Here is a 9,943-nt window from a genome sequence, read left to right on the forward strand (position 1 = left end):
TAATATCAGAAACTAGACAAAAATGTGTCTGCTTTCATCACTTCTATCCCACATCATAATAGAGGTTATAGCCAGGGTAATTAGTAAAAAATATGACACCCAAATTGGAAAGGAAAAAGTAAAACTATCTCTGTTTACAGATGACATAATCTTGCATATGGGAAATCCTACAAAATTTCTTTTTTTTCTTTTAATAGATCTTTACTGGAGTATAATTGCTTCACAACACTGTGTTAGTTTCTGTTGTACAACAAAGTGAATCAGCCATATGCATACATATATCCTCGTATCCCCTCCCTCTCGAGCCTCCCACCCACCCTCCCTATCCCACTTCTCTAGGTCATCACAAAACACAGAGCTGATCTCCCTGTGCTATGCTGCTGCTTCCCACTAGCTATCTATTTTACATTCCGTAGTGTATATATGTTGATGCTACTCTCACTTTGCCCCAGCTTCCCCCTCCCCTGCCGTATCCTCAAGTCCATTCTCTATGTCTACATCTTTATTCCTGCCCTGCCACTAGGTTCATCAGTACCATTTTTTTTTTTAATTTTTAGATTCCATATATATGTGTTAGCAAAATTAGTAAATGAGATTACAAAAGCTGCAGGATACAAGGTCAGTATACATACATTAATTATATTTCTACACATCAACAACAATTATTGCAAAAATAAAATTAAGAAAACAATTCACAATAGCATAAAAAAATAAAACACTTAGGTACAGATTTAACATTAGGTGCAAGACTTGGGTACAGACAACTACAAAAAAATTATTGAAAGAAATTAAAGAATATTTAAATCAATGGAAGAACATCCATTGTCATGGAGTGGAAGACTTAATATTGTTAATAAGGCAACATTCCCAAATTGGTCTACATATTCAATGCAATTCCTATCAAAAATCTCAGCTGCCTTTTTTTTTTTTTCTGCAGAAATTGACACGTCCATCCTGAAATTCATATGAAATTGCAAGATGATAAGAATGGAGAAAGCAAACTTCCCCACATACCCCTACTGGAAAACAACCTTATTGAGATTCTACCAGCTGTACAAATCTGTTCTGACATTAGGCCCCTTCTTCCTTTGTCATTCGGTCCTTCTTAAGTGATCCCATGAATGTTTTCTTCTCCTCCACAGTCTGGAAGCAGCCATGGCCAAATTTGGCGGTGGTGTCTATAAGCTTGAGGTCAGTCTTCTCCAGAGCCCGCCATTTGGTCTGCACCAGCAAGGACTAGGGCAGGGTGAGCACTCACTTGTTGGTTCCCACCATGCAGCTTTTGAGCATGATAAACTAATTGGTCACTTCACTGTAGTGGACAAAGCCACCCTGGGAAGGTGCAAGGCTATTGGGTCAGCACAGATCCAGCATGGGGCTGGAGACAGGTCTGACAACACATGAGCCACTCCCCCCCCCACCCCGCCCAGATTCTGGTGGTCCCAGCCACCTGACCAGAGCTGTTCTCAGAAGGAAGACAGCAAGGAATACTTCCACAGTCTGACTCTGACACTGTGCCCCGCAATCATGCAGGAGCCTCATTACTGAAAGGGAAAGCAAACTTAAAAATAAAGTTGGAGAATTAACCATTTCTAATGAAGTGTAGGCTTAGAATAAATATATAGTTCAATGGAATGAAATTGAGAATCCAGAATTAAATCTTTACATTTATACTCAATTGATTCTCAACAAAGGTGCAGAAAAATTTAATGGAGAAAGAACAGTCTTTTCAACAGTTGGTTCTAGGACACACACAAAGGAATAAAGTTAGACTCCTACCTCACAACATACACAAAAATTAATGCAAAATTTAGTATAACCCCAAATGAAAGAGCAACAACCATAGAATTATTAAAATAAAACAAAAGTGTAACTCCTCATGATTTTGTTAAGCTAATTTTTTAGATTAGCTTAATCTAATCTAAAAAATTTTAGCTACACCAAAAGCAAGAGCATTAAATGAAGAAAATAAATCATGTATCATCAAAATTAAAAACTTTTGTGATGCAAACAATACCATCAAGAAGTGAAAAGGCAGCCCACAGAATGGGAGGAAGTATTTACAAACCATGTCTGATAAGGGACTCTTAAGTAGAATATATATATATATATAAAATTCCTATAGCTCAATAAGAAAAAGACAAGAAAAGAATTTAGAAATAGGAATGAATATGAATAGTTATTTTTCCAAAGAATATATCAGATATCCAATAACTATATGAAACTATTATGTAAATTATGTTATCTAAAAATGAATAAACAGAAACCTCAGTTAAAAGAGTTAAGAGGCCAGAAGGGGGAGCTCTCATGTACTACTGACAATGATAGCACAGCTCAACAGGAAGAAGAAAGATTTCCTTCTCTTGCCTGGCAAGAGCTCAGCCAATGAGAGACTGTCACAACTCAGCCAATGAAAAGCCATTATACTTCAAATTCTCAATTCTTCCAATATACTCTGTTTGCTATAGGCCTCCCAACTTTATTTTTCCCTCCTTTTTTTTTTTTTTTTTTTTTTTTTTTTTACTTTTTATATTTTTGGCCATGCCATGAGGCATGCGGGATCTTAGTTCTCCAACCAGGGATCAAACCCGTGCCCCCTGCAGTGGAAGCGTGGAGTATTAACCACTGGACCGCCAGTGAAGTCTCCCTTTTCCCTCTTTTAATGAATTTTCCTCTCCTTGTTGCAGAGCACTTGCATGTGGCTCATGATTGTTGTAGATCCCATGTGACAATTCTTTGCCAATCCTGAATAAACCCATTTTTGTTTGAGGAATAACTGGCAGTGTTTTTGTTCTACATCAACAGTTACCGAAGATGCAAATCAAAACAATAGATACCACTTCACACCAACTGGCTAACTATAGACAAGAGGACATATTATCGAGTGTTGGTAAGGATGTGGAAGAACTGGAACCCTCACGCATTGCTGCTGGGAATGTAAAATGGTGCCGCCACTTTGAAAAATATTTGACAGTTCTTCAAAATGTTATACATAGTTACCATATGACCCAAAAATTCCCTCCTGGGTATAGACCCAAGAGAAGAAAACAAATGTCTACATAAAACCTTGCACCCACTGTTTATAGTAACATTATTTATAATAGTCAAAAAGTAGAAACAGGGCTTCCCTGGTGGCACAGTGGTTGAGAGTCCGCCTGCCGATGCAGGGGACACGGGTTCGTGCCCCGGTCCGGGAAGATCCCACATGCCGCGGAGCGGCTGGGCTCGTGAGACATGGCCGCTGAGCCTGCGCGTCCGGAGCCTGTGCTCCGTAACGGGAGAGGCCACAACAGTGAGACGCCCGCGTACCGCAAAAAAACAAAAAACAAACAAACAAAAAAAACAAATGTAGAAACAAGCCAAATGTCCATCAACTGATGAATAGGTAAATAAAATGTGGTAGATTCATTTAGTGAAATATTATTTGGCAATAACAAGAAATAACACACTAATACATGCTATAACATAGATGAACCTTGAAAAAATTATGTTAGTGAACCTTGAAAAAATTATGCTAAGTGAAAGCAGTCACAAAATACCACATATTGGAATATTCCACTTCTACAAAATGCCCAAATCTATAAAGACAGAAAGTAGATGAATGGTTGCCTAGGGCTAAGGAGGAGGGAATGGGAAATGACTGTAAATGAGTGTGGAATGTGTTTTAGAAGGGACAAAAACGTTCCAAAATTAGATTGTGCTAATGGTTGCAGAGTGCTATGTATATACTAACACATGTTGAATGATCTACTTTAAATAGGTAAATTGTATACTATGTAAATTATAACTCAATAAAACTGTTTTTAAAAAGTTGTAATGAGTGGCTGAAATGGATCATAGATCTTAATGAAAAATGACAGATAAGCAGTACAATCTCATTAACAATACAGTACAGTTTAGTCATTAAGAATAAATTAACCAAATGCAACAGTTTGGCAAACTTCTAACACCTTGACATTCTTTCATCCCTCAAGTTTGGTTTAACTCAAGTCCCACTTCCCCCATGAAGTCTCCAGAGATAATTTTTCTTCCCATGTTGCCTAAGACTCATCTTTTACACACCCAAAGCATTGTACCCCATATTGATCTGTCTACCTCCCCACTAGGTTGAACTTAATCTTTCCACATGCAGTTCTGGTTCACTTGTATCCACCAAAAACATAGTAGTTTCTTAGTAAATGGTTGTGCAAAAATGGACCAAGAGTGGTAGAAAATTTGTATTCAATCAGCTACAACTAGACAGAAGATAAGCTTTGTCTTCATGTACACAACATTTAGTAAAATAAACTATATTGAAATCATTTCTACATAAAATCCAGATTCCTAGACTTTTGAAAATTTGCAGAAAATCAGGCCTCTATTTCTGCATGTTAACACTCAACTGAATGTTCACTGTTATCGCCACAATGTTATGACCCCCACCACTCCTGTCTACACACCTGGCCATTTAAATGTATTTATAGTTCCTGCCTGGCCTATGCACGCATTTAATTATGTGATTTCTATGTTAACCAGTCAAGTATTATTCAGCTTTTAGTGGACACGTAATTCTGTTTTATTTTAATGAAATGATCTCAGAACTAAGACTGGCATTAGAATGACCCCAGAGTTCCCCAATGACCTATGATTGGGATAAGCGGATGACTCATCAGAACATGCATACCTTCTTTTACGCATGCCAATATCACGGCAGTAAGGGGTGCCTTCCACCTGTGGTTACCAAATAATGTAGTAAATAATTTAGCTTATTTTTTTCACCTTAGTAAAATTCCCGTAAAGTGTTTTGGTATTTGGTTTGTGTGTGTTTGTTTTATGCTCTGTGGGTTCTGCTGGGAAGTCCAGAAAATTTTCCCTAGGAGGTGGGCTCCCTGTAAAACCATTCTCCATTCACCAGTTCCTGTTCTTCAAGCTGACTCATTCTCTTTCTTCCACTGCACCTGTGATTCAACCACCTTGAATGAAAAAAGATAAGAAAATTGATCTCCTTAGTTCAGTCTCCCAAGGCAATAGAAATAAAAACAAAAATAAGCAAATGGGGGTTCCCTGGTGGCGCAGTGGTTGAGAGTCTGCCTGCCAATGCAGGGGACATGGATTCGTTCCCCGGTCTGGGAAGATCCCACATGCCGCGGAGTAGCTGGGCTCGTGAGACATGGCCGCTGAGCCTGCGCGTCCGGAGCCTGTGCTCCGCAACGGGAGAAGCCACAGCAGTGAGAGGCCCGCATACCGCAAAAAAATAAATAAATAAATAAACAAATGGGACCTAATCAAACATGCAAGCTTTTGCACAGTAAAAGAAACCATAAACAAAATGAAAAGACAACCTACAGAATGGGAGAAAATATGTGCAAACGATGTGACTGACAAGGGCCTACCTTCCAAAATATACAAACAGCTCATACAACTCAACACCAAAAAATTAAACAACCCAATCGAAAAATGGGCAGAAGACCTAAATAGACATTTTTTCAAAGAAAAATTACAGATAGCCAATAGGCACATGAAAAGATCTCAACATCACTAATTATTAGAGAAATGCAAATCAAAACTACAATGGGGTATCACTTCACACCAGTCAGAATGGCCATCATTAAAAAGTCTACAAATAACAAATGCTAGAGAGGGTATAGAGAAAAGGGAACCGTTCTACACTGTTGGTGGGAATGTAAGTTGGTGCAACTACTGTGGAGAACAGTATGGAGGTTCCACAGAAAACTAAAAATAGAGTTACCATATGATCCAGCAATCCCACTCCTGGGCATATATCCAGACAAAACTATAATTCAAAAAGATACACATACCCCTATGTTCATAGCAACACTATTCATAATAGCCAAAAGATGGAAACAACCTAAATGTCCATTGACAGATGAATGGATAAAGAAGATATGGCACATATATACAATGGAATACTACACAGCTATAAAAAAGAATGAAATAATGCCATCTGTAGCAAAATGGATGCAACTAGAGATTATCATACTAAATGAAGTAAGTCAGAAAGAGAAAGACAAATACCATATGATATCACTTATATGTGGAATCTAAAATATGACACAAATGAACATATCTATGAAACAGAATCATGGACATAGAGAACAGACTGGTGGTTGACAAGGGGGAGGGGGCTGGGAGAGGGATGGAGTGGGAGGTTGGGGTCAGCAAATATAAACTTTTATATACAGAATGGATAAACAATTAGGTCCTACTGTATAGCACAGAGAACCATATTCAATATCCTATGATAAACCATGATGGAAAATAACATATAGAAAAGAATGTGTGTGTGTGTATATATATATATATATATATACACACATACAAATACATGTATATATGTATATATAAGTAAATCATTTTGCTATACATCAGTAATTAACACAACATATAAATTAAACTCCATTTAAAAAAATAAAAAGAAACAAAAAGAAAAGTCATCCCATTCAGTCTTACGGCTTCAAGTACTATGTGAAATATTTGATGACTTCTATCACTGATGACTACCAAGTATGCATCTTCCACCTGGACCTCCTCCCCAAACTTTGATCTACTGGACATCTTGAACTTGAGCTCTTGATATCCCTCCAAGCCAACTCCTCCAGTAACCTTCCCCATCTCACTGATAGCAACTCCATTCTTCCGCCGCTCAGGCAAAACCTTTGGAGTCACTCTTGATCCTCTCTTGTTCTCACTCCCCAGATTTTGTTCATCAGCAAATCCTGTTGGCTTTACCTTTAAATATATCCAAATCCGATCATGTCTCCCACTTCCACTCTCACCTCCTGGCCCAAGTCAGCCTTATCTCTTAACTGAAACATTGGAAAAGCCTCCACACTGGTCTTTCTGCTTCTGTCCCTGCCACTGCTCCCCACATCTCTTTCAGTGTATCCTCAGAACAGCAACTCGAGTGATTCTCAGGTTATATGAAATATGTCACATCTGACTCCTCCTGTGCTGGTTTCCCTGTTTCCCTCAAACTACAAGCCAACAGCCTTAAAGTGGCCTTGTAGACCACAGACGACACAAACTTCTGTCCCCTCTCTGGTCTCTTCTTTTGTTATATTATACCCTCTACTCCAGCCACTGGCCTCCTTGCAGTCCATGAAAACCATGGAATGTTCCTTCCTGAGATATCTGCATGCTCTTCCTTCAGCTCTTTCCTCAGATTTCACTTTCTCTATGAGGCCTCTATGGACACCCTCTTTTTCTTCTGTTTTTTTTTTTGCGGTACGCAGGCCTCTCACTGTTGTGGCCTCTCCCGTTGCGGAGCACAGGCTCCAGACGCGCAGGCTCAGCAGCCATGACTCACGGGCCCAGCCGCTCCGCGGTATGTGGGATCTTCCCGGACCGGGGCACGAACCTGTGTCCCCTGCATCGGCAGGTGGACTCCCAACCACTGTGCCACCAGGGAAGCCCAATGGACACCCTCATTACAGTTTTTCTCCTGGTACTTCTGATCCTCCTTACCTAATTTATTTTTGGCTTAGCAGTTATCTCTGTCTCTATATTTTGTAACATATATGCACACACACCACACACACATATATATCAGATATATATATATATATATATATATATACACATATGTACAGTTTTATTTTTATTTAGGAAATTATATGTAAACATTTCTATTTTTATGTATATTTTATAAATTATATATGAATGCATTTTATATATTTTATTTTTTCATGTATTTTGCTATACATTTTACTTATTCCCCACGTCCATTGTCTGTTCCACCCTCCCAGAATATATAAGCAACATGAGGGCAGAAATGTCTGTTGGTTGTGTTTCCTGCTGAATTCCCAAAACAGAGAAAAGGAGCTGGCACCTGAGAAGGTGCTCAAGGAATCGAATTAGTTGCTCTGTTCAAACCCCATTGACCAGAGCTCAGTCGCATGCACCCCAATCTAACTGCAGGGGATGCTGGGAAACACAGAGGGGCAGAGAGAGAGGTACTGAACTCCAGCCATCTCTGCGGTGTCCAGGATATAAGTATAAGCAGTACTAGTACAGCTCCTGTCTCTAACCTTCAGACCAATACCGCACGCGGCATGTGCAATGCTATGGTGCAATGCCCTTTTTTGCGTTCTAGTTCATTCCTTCCAATAGCAGGCACTTTTCTATCTTCTGTTTTCACTTCTCTGGGAAGTTATCTAAGGCTAGGCCCGCATTTGTCACTTTCGTTCCTCACTGTAGCAATCCCCCAGCCAGAGAGGCAGAACTGGTAACCAAAGCCAGAGGAGACAGCCTTTCCTTTCTCCTTTGTGTGGGAAAGTGTCATTTCCTTCTTTAAATAAAGGCAAATTCATTCTTATTAGGAATATGGCAGCTCCCCAAGTCTTCCCTTAAAAGAACCCTCTGCAATGCTCTCTGTGCTCCCTCCCACCTTCGAACTCCCTCAAGCTCGAAACTACCTTTGTCAACTTCCTGGCTTTAAAATAATTGACTTGCCTAAGGCACACTGAACTTGAAATTCACCTGTGGGGCAGAGTACAGAAACTAAGAGGCCAAAGTCACCAAAATTATAAAGCATTCCCATACAAAGTGATGAAAGGAGAAGGGAAAATTTTCATATTCTCTGAACACATTTATTAGATTCCAGTAATTCCAAATTCCAAGAGAGTAGGGGACAACTTCCCTGTTGTCACCCAAAGAGCCTAGTGCAATGCCTGGCACAGAGTAGGAACATAATACATATTTGTTATATGATTGAAATGAACACTGGTCTCTGTCTTTGGTTCTAGAAATGCAATCATATTTATCTATGATTAAGCTTCACAGATAAATATTATCATCTATTCTGCAGATAAGGAAACGGGGATTCACAGAGAGAGAGTAATTGGTCCAAAGTTCCACAGATAGTAAGGGATAAGCTGGGAATGGGATCAGGTCTTTCTTACTCTGTCCATGACATCCCACTGCCTGGTATGTTAGTGTGAGCTCATGGCTAATGCCCAGGAGAACGGCTCTGTGCTAATGCAATCACTCAGTGTGGGTAAAGCCCTAGGATGCCTTCATACAGGGTAAGGAAAGAAGGGCTTGCAAATCCTCTTCCTGGTTTCTTAGAAAAAGAGAGGAAGGCACCCATGTGATTTCTTCCCACACCACCATGTGAGCCTCACAGCCACAGCCCTGTATCTGCTCATCGACAGAGAGATTAATGATGATTGTCATAATCAATGTAGTCAGCTTTGCTCTAGCATGTACTGCACACCAACCATTATGATTTTCAGTCCTTTGTCTCAGTTTGTCTCTCACCTTAATCCTCTGTGAAGGGTGCTACCGTCATTTCTAGTTTTTAGTTGCAGTTAAGTAACTTCCTCTAGGTCACACATCAAGGTGTCCAGGCAGGAACTTCAATCCAGATCTGTCTGACTGTAGAGGGTGAGATGGTAACCTTGATGGTGGACACCATCTCACAGGGACATACCCACGAGCAAAGAAGCAAACACACACACACTCGTGCAAGGATACCAACCCCCAACCCTTGGGGGTTGTATGGGCAGAGTTCTGAGGGTCCTGAAGATTAGGAAAGAAGACCCACTGGTTCTTATTCCCTGTCTCACTCCCAGGAGAGTGGTTGGCTTAGGGACATCCAGAGGTACGGCAGAGAAAGAAGAGCATCGTCAAGCAAAGAAGGAAGTCCTACATTGCGAGTTGGCTCCCAGCCACTCCTCCACTGATCCATAATGAGCAGAGCAACCTATAAAAGCATTTCCTATTCATGCCCCCATTTTCTCCCTCTTCCATTTGTTCCACTGCTTTTCCAGTGAAGAGGAACTGAGAGTTATTGGACATCTGTCTTGTGCCTGAAGCTTTACATACATGAACTCTTTGAAGAACCTTTAGGACTATGTATGATTATCCACATTTTAGAGATGGAGGAACTAACATTCCAAGGACTGACTGGACAGGAATCGCACAGCTACCTAATGGCACAGGA

General features: G+C 40.1%; 1 non-coding gene across 1 annotated transcript; it reads right to left on the reverse strand.

Moving 5' to 3' along the window:
* Nucleotides 1–1,459: 1,459 nt before the first annotated feature.
* Nucleotides 1,460–1,553, reverse strand: LOC113619341 (small nucleolar RNA U83B). Its single transcript, XR_003432367.1, has one exon. It is a non-coding gene; the product is annotated as a small nucleolar RNA U83B (small nucleolar RNA).
* Between the last annotated feature and the right edge of the window lie 8,390 nt (nt 1,554–9,943).

The sequence above is a fragment of the Aethalodelphis obliquidens genome, unplaced genomic scaffold (genome assembly GCF_003676395.1).
Source record: "Aethalodelphis obliquidens isolate GAN/ISIS:26980383/991018 unplaced genomic scaffold, ASM367639v1 scaffold6, whole genome shotgun sequence".
NCBI classification, from domain to species: domain Eukaryota; kingdom Metazoa; phylum Chordata; class Mammalia; order Artiodactyla; family Delphinidae; genus Aethalodelphis; species Aethalodelphis obliquidens.